Raw genomic sequence first — 12,596 nt, 5'->3', positions numbered from 1 at the left:
AGTCAGAATGGCTAAGATCAAAAATTCAGGTGACAGCAGATGCTGGCGAGGATGTGGAGAAAGAGGAACACTCCTCCATTGTTGGTGGGATTGCAAGCTTGTACAACCACTCTGGAAATCAGTCTGGCGGTTCCTCAGAAAATTGGACATAGTACTACCGGAGGATCCAGCAATACCTCTCCTGGGCATATATCCAGAAGATGTCCCAACCGGTAAAAAGGACACATGCTCCACTATGTTCATAGCAGCCCTATTTATAATAGCCAGAAGCTGGAAAGAACCCAGATGTCCCTCAACAGAGGAATGGACACAGAAATTAAGGTACATTTACACAATGGAGTACTACTCAGCTATTAAAAAGAATGAATTTATGAAATTCCTAGCCAAATGGATGGACCTGGAGGGCATCATCTTGAGTGAGGTAACACAATCACAAAGGAACTCACACAATATGTATTCACTGATAAGTGGATATTAGCCCAAAACTTAGGATACCCAAGATATAAGATACAATTTGCTAAACGCATGAAACTCAAGAAGAATGAAGATCAAAGTGTGGACACTGTGCACCTTCTTAGAATTGGGAACAAAACACCCAGGGAAGGAGTTACAGAGACAAAGTTCAGAGCTGTGATGAAAGGATGGACCATTTAGAGACTGCCGTATCCAGGGATCCATCCCATAATCAGCTTCTAAACGCTGACACCATTGCATACACTAGCAAGATTTTGCTGAAAGGACCCAAATATAGCTGTCTCTTGTGAGACGATGCTGGGGCCTAGCAAACACAGGAGTGGATGCTCACAGTCAGCTATTGGATGTATCACAGGGCTCCCAATGGAGAAGCTAGAGAAAGTACCCAAGGAGCTAAAGGGATCTGCAACCCTATTGTTGGAACAACATGATGTACTAACCAGTACCCCGGAACTCTTGTCTCTAGCTGCATATGTATCGAAAGATGGCCTAGTCGGCCATCACTGGAAAGAGAGGCCCATTGGACTTGCAAACTTTATATGCCCCAATATAGGGGAATGCCAGGGCCAAAAGAATGGGAATGGGTGGGTAGGGAAGTGGGGGCGCTATGGGGGACTTTTGGGATAGCATTGGAAATGTAATTGAGGAAAATATGTAATAAATAATATTAAAAATTAAAAAAAAGTATATCAAAGTGTTGGGAATTAAAAACAAAGCCACAAAACAAACAAAACAAAAAAGTAACTTCCCAAAATATTAAACAATGACAGAAACCATTAAATCAACATCTTTTAGAGGAAAAGCCAAATTTTCCAATATTTACTTATAACCAAAGCTATTTATGAACATATGTTCAATAATACTTTGACACAGTACTACAATAGTTATTAATAAAATAGTACATGCAAATACTTGGATCCATTTCAGCAGAACTGAGAAAGACACAAAACTCCTCTAGCAAAGCCAATTCTTACTTCTGCTTCGTGGGTTTTACTGTATATACAAACAGGCTCAATTTTCCTTGTTAGTTTTTTAAATGAACAAGTGACATTCATTTTCAGACCTCTTCAGTGTAGTGGGTCAATATGGTTCCTTTTTTATTTCAGAGCAGTCCAGGGACTATTTGTACCTCTTAAAGTGATACCCAAGTCTGCAATGTTTGAGAACTGACAAGGTCCAGTCTTCTAAATACAACCTAAATTTTATTTAGACATAAAAGTATGAAAGGGTAAAAAAAGAAATCAAAGCTCCTTGAGCCATCCAACAATATATCTCAAAATTTAGAAAGCTTGATGTTGTATATAGAAATTTAGAAATAATTCCTATGAAGTCTAACAGCCTTTTGGCTTCCTGTCAAAAGGTTGAAGCCTCTCTTTCCAGGACTCATGTTCCTGTCACTTTCTTTACACCAGCTTCATTTCAAAAGCTTGGAATTCAATCTTATTTCTTCATCCATAGATCAAAAACCAGAGTTCTTGCTGTGTGCTGAGGTTTGTCTAGTATAACAGGAGCAGACATGAGCTAGAAGCTCAAAGGTATAGCTCAGAGTCAGATTTGACTGGTGTTCCTCTCAGGGATGACTGCTTTACTCTATGATACACAGGGTGTTGTCTGTTTGCAGGTTCCTGTCTGCACTGTGAGAAATGTTCATTTTGAGAGTTAAAGTATTTATTAAAATGTAATGCAGTTATTATGTATTCGTTGAATAGCTACAATGATAATTAAAAGTAGATGTTGTACTTCCTGCTTTCAAATCATCTCACATCTCCTGCAAAAACTTTTTAGTTGTCTTATAAAAACACCCAGTCTGCAGTAGATTACACACACTAACAGACCCTGGACTACAGAAAGCCTAAAAAGCTCAGAGCAATAAGATATCCAGAGAGCTAGATAAACTCTCAGTATAAAAGCCTCTCTAAAAAAATTTAAAAAAATAATAATAAAATAAAAAAAGCCTCTCTATCTCTAAAAACTGAAAGGATGGACTCTACCCTGTTTTCTTATCAGTGTGTGAGTGGTAGATGAATTTACATATTTATAAGCCATTTGTAAGTTATAGGACTGCATGTAAATACACAAGCATCATATTCTAAACAAGTATCCTTTGGAAAGTAGTTTGGCATCTCAGCTAAAAGCTTAATGAATCTTAACTACACCAAAGTGTTGGTTTTATAAATCAGTGGAAGAGTAGAAACTGATACCACCAAAAAATGACTCAGAATGCTTACCGAGAATACTGGGGTTCTAGACAATCCATTGACAAGTTGACAGTTTCTTAGTTTGCTATTGCAAGCATCATTACACCAATTTATAGTGAGGGTTAAACAAGGCAGTATGGGAAAGTATCTTGTATGTATGATGTGGCATGTGAAAAAAATATTAAGTATGAGCTAACCTACTGTCTTCAAATTCTTGTCATCTGCAAAGAAAACTGCAACAATATTGGTATGTACGTTTTTTCACTGATGTTTAAGAAATATAACCAGGTAAGCATAACCTCTTCTATAAAACGAGGAAACAAAATGTCAATAAATGGAAATATTTTCATATAATCACTTTGCCACTTTAAATCCCTATCAATTTCTAACAGTTTTGTTTTGTTTTTACTTTTCCCATATAAAAACTTGGCCTTTTTTCCTTGGGAAAACAGAACTGTATTTATCATGGGACAGAAAACAAAATAGTAATATGAGCCTGGTCATATGCAGAATGTATAAAGATTGAACTAGAATAATTAAAATGTACAGTAGTTTAGAAAGGGGTGGGGGCATGAGGAAGGAGGAACTTTGGTGGGAGGCGAATCAAAGGGAACACAATTTCAGTGAGATAGATGTCTTCCAAATCACAGGAAAGTTACAGACTGCATTTTAAAAGCATTTGTCATTTCTAAAATAAAATATATCATGAGACTGTTTGGATTAAAAACGAACAAGCAAACAAACAAAAATACAGTACCAACAGAAGCCATGACATTTAGAAAAGAAAGCACAGCATTGCCTTTGTCCACTTACCAACATGAACTGGGCTCCTCATGCTGGTGGCCACCTGCACTCTTGATCTTAGAACCTCTTTTTATGATTATTTCACTATGCTGCAGAAAAAGGGGGAGAGGGAGAAAATAAATACCATGATGCTTCAACAGTTGAAAATCACTTAATTTTTCTTTTTTATAAACGTTTAAAACAAAAAGAGTGAGTGATTCATTTCGTGCCTTTGATATTTACCATTTTGAAGGCAATAGGTTGCCATATGTATCCAGAACATGGATTTATACTTATCTCTATGACCAAGGTATATAATAATACTTTTTATTATTTAGAAGAATAAGACATACACAACTCAAATGCAAGACCAATGTGAGATACCATGCATATACATCTATTTTTTTAAAATTAAATGCATGCTTTTTGTAAATAGGGTCTTACTATTTAGCCCTGGCTCCCCTAGAAGATAGGAAGATCATGGTGGCCTAAAGCTCAGAACTCAGCCCATCTCTGCCTTCTTAGTGCTGAGATTAATGGCCCAGCGAAGGTTTCTCAGTGTGTCATAGCATCATCACCAGTGTTTTCCATGCATACCATTGCACCATTTCCAAAGCATGTGCTTTGAATTGAATTGAATCATGCATGCTATTCATATGTATTTATATAATTAGACTTGGGGCAAAATTTAAGGATTACTTCATAAGCAGGATTTCATTTATCAATTAATTGCTATTGTCTACCTTAATAGAATATGTAATATAATTACATATGAGTTTAGTAAATATCTACAAACATTTTCAATGATCATCATTGTATGTTAAAATTGGCTTCACTTGGATTCAATATCTAATCAAGATTTTTTTTTTTTTTTGAGACAGGGTTTCTCTGTGTAGCCCTGGCTGTCCTGGAACTCACTCTGTATACCAGGCTGGCCTCAAACTCAGAAATCCACCTGCCTCTGCCTCCCGAGTGCTGGGATTAAAGGCATGAGCCAACATGCCCAGCCTAATCAAGAAATTTTAACAGCACAGAAAAGATGAATTCTAACCAAAAGGCTAATGTGATCCGTCTTGTTTTTGTTACTCCAGAGACCCATCATATCATTTCATTTCTTTTGCTGCAAATTTAAATGTTATTTGAAGCTTTTTCTTTGAAAGGATACAACTAAGTGGACCATATGCACAGCATCTTAGCTTTGGTTGAGATTGGAAATCTATTGTTCTGAATAGTTTATTCTTTCTAAGACCAGATGTGAAAAACATTCAGGGAATTCATGGTGGATATGGAAGTACAAAAAGTTGAGAAATCTTTAGAACAAATGTAAAAATATAATCTACATATAGGTGTGTGTGTGTTCCAAATATAAATGGGGAACCTTTACTATGAGCAAACATCTATGAACCTTCATGACCCTGGGATAGTATCTTACAGAAGTAACTGACATGTTTCTGATTTCCTAGAGTTCAGCTTCTTTTATACCTAACTTCTTTTTCAAATGTTTCCTTGATTCCTATCCTTTTTTAAAAACATAACTTTATTTATTTTTTTAAGTATCAACCTTTCCTTTCAGGCTTTCAATGACCTTCAGTAAAGTACAATTTGATAGACAGCTGCTAGACTTTCCTGAAGGAAGGACATTGTTGGGTTTATTTCTGACACATTGAAGCTCCTGCCTCTGGATCTACTGCAGTTTACTAAGAAATTCACCTTCATCAACAGCAGCACCACCTCTTTTTCATACATGAGTTCCTCCACCAATTGTATCAGATAAGTTCCTTAACTCTGGTTAGCCTATTACAGAAACTGTTACAGAACTGTGGAGTAAAAGAACTAGGGAAGGAACTGAACTCTGTTTTCTAACAAATCCTAAGCTCAGTGTATTCAACTGTCTTCCATCCCCAATTTTGCTATCATTTTTATGGGTTTTTTTTTTTTTGAGAATTAAGATTGCTTTTCCTCATAGGTATCATCACCATTATTCTAGATCTCTATGGCCAAGAAAAATCTTTCTGGTAGTCCTGTCTCTACATCAATGGACTGCCTAGTGATAAAGTGCATTTTTGTGTACTGCAGGCACTTTGAAAATAGCTCGTATCAAACTAAATGAGGTCTAGTATAAATAAAAAGCCTGAGACATTGGCAGCTGGCACTTAGGAAGATATTGGTGTGACAGCTAGAAAGACGCAGTGTGACCCTCTGCAATTGATGCTTTGTATCGAGTGTGGAGTCTAATAAAATGAGCTGCATCATGGAACTAGTGTGTTCAATGAAATCTGTGTTAAGCCTAACTATGAGCTTTGTCTGCTGCGTTAGTAAAAGCAGGAACAAGATAAAAGATCAAACTGTAACTTGAGGCAGATTCATGACACAAAAAAACCCCAATGTAATGTGTATTTTCTACCCTAATCAAAGGGAGAATTGAAAGAATATTTATATTATATATGTTGCTTTGTGGTTGACATTATTTCAAATACACCAAAGCATGGATTTATTTTTATTCTAAAAAATCTCTGGCATAAGTTTACTTTGATTCATTTTCTAGCACTTTCATAGCTGTAGCTCATTAAATTATGCTTGTATTGTGTAAGCTGCCCCGAATATACACTGTTAACCTGAAAAGGAATGTAGGATAAAGGGTTATTTTAAATACATCCTATTTTTTTCCACATAGTTCAATGCAAACAAGCTTCCTAGTGAACTTTTCCACTGCTATAGAAAAGCTATAAAATCTAGTAAGGGAGATAGGGAGGAAGCAAAGCCATCTCAAGGCAATAGGCTCAGTTTTATCTATAGCCTGGGAATTTAACCAGTTGTGTTGGCACAAAGTAGTGTATTCTAGTAGCATAGTCTTTCCTAAAATAGTCTTCATCCAAATGTGCCAAGTAAGAATTGCTCATTGAACTTTGATTGCTCTCTGTTGGAGAATTGTTTAGTGACAGAGATAATCACACCACCTTCAAGTCATAAATGATATACATTATCTCTCTAGCCCATATTCACTATGAGGATTTTGTTGACAAGATGGTTTACTGAATAACAGCTCTGACTGTCAGACAAATTGTCACACCTTGGTCCAAGAATTGTTCTCTATAACTACCCAGTATATACATGGCAGTTCTCCAAATCACTGAAGAAAGCTGTCATGTCTTCGCCAGGATATATAGCATCATTTAGCTTTAATTGCACCACATCTTGAAGACAAAATGATAGCTACATTCCTTATATAATGAATTTGTAGAAATCTCACTATTCTGGTCACCTTCTTCTGGATAAACTTCAATTTATCCATATGCCGTTTGAAAATATGCACAGGATTACATTTTTAAAAAACACTCAAGAAGAACGAAGACCAAAGTGTGGACACTTGGCCCCTTCTTAGAATTGGGAACAAAACACCCATGGAAGGAGTTACAGAGACAAAGTTTCGAGCTCAGACGAAAGGATGGACCATCTAGAGACTGCCATATCCAGGGATCCATCCCATAATCAGCTTCCAACCGCTGACACCATTGCATACACTAGCAAGATTTTGCTGAAAGGATCCAGATATAGCTGTCTCTTGTGAGACTATGCCGAGGCCTAACAAACACAGAAGTGTATGCTCACAGTCAGTTATTGGATGGATCACCGAGCCCCCAATGGAGGAGCTAGAGAAAGTACCCAAGGAGCTAAAGGGATCTGCAACCCTATAGATGGAACAACAGTATGAACTAACCAGTACCCCGGAGCTCTTGACTCTAGCTGCATATGTATCAGAAGCTGGCCTAGTCGGCCATCACTGGAAAGAGAAGCCCATTGGTCATGCAAATGTTATATGCCTCAGTATAGGGGAATGCCAGGGCCAAGAAGTGGGAGTGGGTGGGTGGGGGATTGGGTGTGGGAGGGTGTCAGGGACTTTTGGGATAGCATTAGAAATGTAAATGAAATAAATACCTAATAAAAAAGGGGGAAGATTAAAGGGGAAGCATATTTATTTCTAAAAATTTGGATTTATTAAGAAGTAAAGACATTTTCAAGTTAAAAAAACACTCTAGCATAAACAGAACATCCTAAGACAAATGGAAAATTGTTCTGGTTTGTGAAGAATAATGAAGCCTTTAGTTAAAATGGTTTCAACTTCACAAAAGTAGGCAGTGAAAGAACTAAGTGAAAAAATGACTAGCATGTTAATGGATCATAAGTTGAAGTCTAAGATTGATGTTGGTGGTAGTGTAGGAGAGGCAGAGATAAATTAGCAACAGCATGTTGATTATAACTCACAGATATTTCTATCACTTATTACTCTAGCTGTTAAATTTAAAAAGGACCAAGCCTCTGGGGGGGGTGGAAATAATATTTGATATAGAAAAGGCACATAGTAGTAGGTTTCTACGAGGCTTTTTATGTAAATGCTTTCCTTTAGTTAGCCTCTCCTTCCCTCCTAGTCTTCTACTCAGTGCACCCACACTTCCCTGCCTGAACCTCTCCACCCCCAATATTCATTTTTAAATCGCTTTCCTTTTATTTAATCTTCTACTAGCCACTTCCCTTTAAGATATTTATCTAGGTGGCTCTTTCTAATTTCCCACCTTTTAGAGTTGCTCAAATTTAAACATATAGAATGAAAACATTACAAGTAAACTTATCCCTATCTAGCTTCTAATAAATGGAATTCAAACTATGATATTTATTTACTAGGATGCCCAATTACTGGGAGATTACCACTAATCTAAATGTCTAGTGTTAGTCTGTGTACTACCCCAACTGTGCTCACCAAATACTTGGTGATTGAAACATATTTGAGAGCTAGATGCTCTTCTAGAAGACAGTTGTGGTTTTTTTTTAAGTATAAAAAGATACTGCAACATTTGATATTATACAGATTTCCCCTGACATTTTGATAAAGATAATACAGTTCTTAAAAACCTGGAGCTGCATTATGAAACTTCGGTTTATCATGGACACCACTTTGTAGTCATATATTTAACTCGAGTTTGCCATTTACTTTAGAAGTAAGCTTTCAAAATCACTTTTTGGGACTCTCTCAAGCTTCTTAGTCTTGAAATATTGATAGTTGTTAATTATTCCTCTGTAGTGAAGATACTTGAAATGGCTTCAACTAAAAAGATCACCTCACTGTCATGGCTCTGGAATTCAAACCAACATATAAATAATAGACCTGTATAGTATGCTCAGAATCACAGTCCATCTGTTCTACAAGAAAAAAACAAAAAAAACAGTGAAATGTCAATTGTGACAAACAAACAAAACAGAGTTCTTTAAAGAGAAAAGTATGTATGAATGGATTTTTTTAACATGGAAAAATCACCTTAAAAATAGCCTGTCCACTCTACAGCTGTAAATAAATACTAATTGTCCTTCTCTAGGTAAAGATAAGCAAAAAACAAAGGCACTCTGATTATCGGGACTTAACATAATTCAAAGTCTGTGGGTGATTGACATATTCAAAGATATTATGGAAGACACAAATCTCTCCTATTTCTTTCCATAGTCACTTGGTTTAGATTGTCGTTTTTTTTGTTATGAATAACATCTGGCTATCACATGTTTCATTATTACAATATTTTTTTGCCCACATACACCTCTTTTCTTATCACCATTACTGTTTCTTTCATCTCCTTCTCATATTGATCCCCTTCTTCTTTCTACCAAATCCCTCTTCTCCTTTTACATCTTTGCTTCAAATTTACATTATTATTTTTAATGATATGTATGAGTGGAGACATATGCACACATAAAGCCTAGTGGTCCATGGAGGGCAGGGTATCAGATTCCCAGGAGCTGGAGTTAAAGGCATTTGTGAACTTCCTGATGTGGATACTTGGGAACTCTGTTCTGTTAGAAAAGCCCTTAAGCATTCCGCCATCTACAGTGCCTTTCCCATACCTTTCTCATTTTTCTTTCCTTTTTTATTTTTGCTTTCTCCCTCTATTTCCTTCTTTCAAGTCTTCCACAGTGAGCTACATTATAGTTGCTTACAAGGCCCTTATTTTTAGGAATATGCATGTCTTTTTTTAATTAGATATTTTCTTCACTTACATTTCAAATGCTATCCTGAAAGTCCCATATACACTCCCCTTCCCTGCTCCCCAACCTACCCACTCCTGATTCCTGGCCCTAGCATTCCCTTGTACTGGGGCATATGATCTTCGCAAGACCAAGGGCCTCTCCTTCCTTTGATGGCAGACTAGGCCATTCTCTGCTAGATACACAGTTCTGGGGGGGTACTGGTTAGTTCATATTGTTGATCCTCCTATAGGGTTGCAGACCCTTTTAGCTCCTTGGGTACTTTCTCTAGCTCCTGCATTAGGGACCCTGTGTACCATCTAATAGATGACTATGAGCATCCACTTTGGTATTTTCCAGGCACTGACATAGCCTCACAAGAGATAGCTATATCAGGGTCCTGTCAGCAAAACCTTGCTGGCATATGCAATGTCTTACCAGTGGCTACATCAACCCTCTCCCCAACAAAAAAAGCTTCCCTTTCACCATGTGCCCATTAAGTGTCTATAAATACTTAGGGAGCAAAGTAGGTCTAATGTTCTCTTCTTCCATCATATAGATCTATATATCCAGGTGTGGAGTCTCATAACATTCTCCCACCACCATGAAAGAATATTGACAGGTCTAATATTGGGTAGGTAGGACTGTGGTATTGAGAGTGCAGAGGGATATTCCAAAGTTTTCTCTCACACTCAACAACAGGCTTTTGTGTGCTCTTCATACTGTCATCTATGTCATCCCTTGGACTTCAGAAGAGGTAAAATAGATATCTGATTTATTGTTGAACATTCAGCCATATCACCACTTAGTCTAGTTAAAATTCTCTACACTTCCCACTGTGTGCTACACAAAAGGGCTTCTCTGACCAATGTTGACTGTAAAACTAATCTACAAATAGAAACACCACTATTTAGGCAGCAGTTTGATGAAAACACCTTGCACAGATAGCCAACTGTATCAGTAACTTCTCCACTAGTGACTATAATCTCCCTAGCCATGCTCAAGGGTAGGCCCTGGGGTCTGTTATTGATACTGGGCTTACAGTCAGGAACCTAGCATGGATGCCTTCTGAGAGGCCCAATAAGCACCTGGGAGAGTCAGATGCAGTTATAGAACTCAACCAATGGACAGAAGCCAATGATCCCTGTGGTTGAATTGGGGAAAAGCTGAAGAAGCTGAGGAGGAGAGTGACCTCACGGGAACACTAGCAGTCTCAACTGACCTGGACCCCCGAGATCTCTCAGACACTAAGCCAACTACCAGGTATGTGCTCTACCTCAGGGTTAGAGTACCACACAGATTCCCTTCTGAAAAGAAGATCTGAAATCTGTTTCCAAAGACTTGGTGCCACTGCATCAGCATCCAGGTCTTTCCTAGTGGTTGGTAGTATAGGTTTCAGGGCCCAACCTGAGTAACATTGTGGATAGCAGTCCTCCCACTGCAGTTGGCATGGCACCTTCCATCACTAAGAGTTACATCAGCAGGAAGACAGCTTCTATCCCAGTATCAGCTTGATTTCTCTGTGTCTGCAGAAAACATGTGGTGTTTCCAGCAGCAGGGTCTTACTATGTAGGTTTTTCTGGGCCTTCAACATATAAATGACTTGTTTTCTATATACTAAACAGTTATATTTGTATAAAAGCATAAAACATTTATAAATCTTGTATTCCTAGCCAAGCTCTAGAATTCAAAATGAACAATAGTCAGGAGTGAGATCTACATGTTAAATAATTATATGTGTATAAAAGCATAAAAAAATTTAAAAATTTGTTTACATAGCCAAAGCTCTAGAATTCAAAACCAACAATAGTCAGAAGTGAGACCTGAGGTTTTTCCAGCACCTAAGATGCCACTCTGTGCCTAGGGTGCCACTCTGCACCTATGATGCTACTCAATGCCAAGGGTACATGTTGCTTATTTAGAGCAAAGATCTTAGTAAAGTTTTGCACTATAACTATAGCCAGTGCCACCAGAAACATTTTGGGTGCTTTACCATGTTTGATTCTGAATTCACTTTTGCTTATCATGTGATTGAAATTTATAAGTTACTTTCCTTGATTGTATGACAAAATAACTATCTGACCTAACCAACTTAAAGAAAGACATATTTACTTTTGTTCACAGCATTTTTAGTACATTCTATCATTGTAAGAAAGACATGACACAGTTCCCCCTTTATTATACAGCCCAAGATGGAGGTTAATGGGATGACAGCACCTACACTTAGGGGAAGACCACCAACTTAACTTAATTCAGAAGCCCGCTTTCAGACATGCCCAGAGACTTGTCTCCAGTTAATTCTAGATTCTGTCCAGTTGGCAATCAATATAAATCACTAGAGAAGCCTTTCATTAGTGCCTTTTTTTTTCAGACTCACATTCAACTATGTGACTGAATACCAGAACATGATGCACAGTTTAAGAAACCATGTTACAAGACTGGAAAGATGATTCATCAATTAAAGGCTATACTCACAAGCAAAGTGTTTAAGAAAATAGTTGTGGTACAAAGGACAAATAAAGGCAGACTTTTTGCATCTAATGACGATGTCAACAATCAGAAAAATAGGGCAGTGAGTGATTAGAAACTTTTTTAGTAGATATAATACCAAATCCTATCCATTTTCACAAGAACGTTCTAGATATTTATCTAGTTATAATAAAAATTTATCTAGTTATAATAAAAATTAGTTTGTTATAGAATTGACTATAATTTAACTAAAAATAATACATATCCAAACCTGTTCCAATACTAGAATTGTGAATTCATATGGTGCTATATTTTTAAAATATATATTAGTAGATGATTAAACTAATTATTACATATATTTGGCTGAAGTAGGAATCTTACAACAAAGAAATTTTCTCAGAATATACTACAAGCCTAAGGAGAAGAGAGAATGAAGAAAGGAAGGAAGAACAAAGACAATAAAGAAAAGAAGTAAAGACAAACAATAGAAAAGCTTTAATACAAGAAAAGTAGAGTTTACTGTTGCAACTTCTATCTAATATATTTTCTAACATAGTAGAAATGATAAAGGAAATGGTTCTCAAATAAAAAGAAAAAAATCCAAAATCAGAACAATAAGATGACAGCAAATGTAAAGACTGCTTAGTACAGAGCAGAAAGAAT

General features: G+C 36.9%; 1 protein-coding gene across 13 annotated transcripts in view; it reads right to left on the bottom strand.

Annotated features, from left to right (window-relative positions):
• The window catches only part of Lingo2 (leucine rich repeat and Ig domain containing 2), a 1,228,899-nt gene that overhangs the window by 549,142 nt on the left and 667,161 nt on the right, over window positions 1–12,596 (bottom strand). For all 13 annotated transcript variants that reach the window (XR_015047437.1, XM_029476375.2, XM_029476378.2 and 10 more), the window contains one exon: window positions 3,486–3,565. The gene's annotated coding sequence lies outside the window, so the exon portion shown is untranslated. The remainder of the gene's footprint in view (window positions 1–3,485; window positions 3,566–12,596) is intronic.

This window comes from Mus caroli, unplaced genomic scaffold (genome assembly GCF_978045245.1).
Source record: "Mus caroli unplaced genomic scaffold, Mus_caroli_1 scaffold_6, whole genome shotgun sequence".
Taxonomy (NCBI): domain Eukaryota; kingdom Metazoa; phylum Chordata; class Mammalia; order Rodentia; family Muridae; genus Mus; species Mus caroli.
This window is presented reverse-complemented; position numbering and strand designations above follow the sequence as displayed.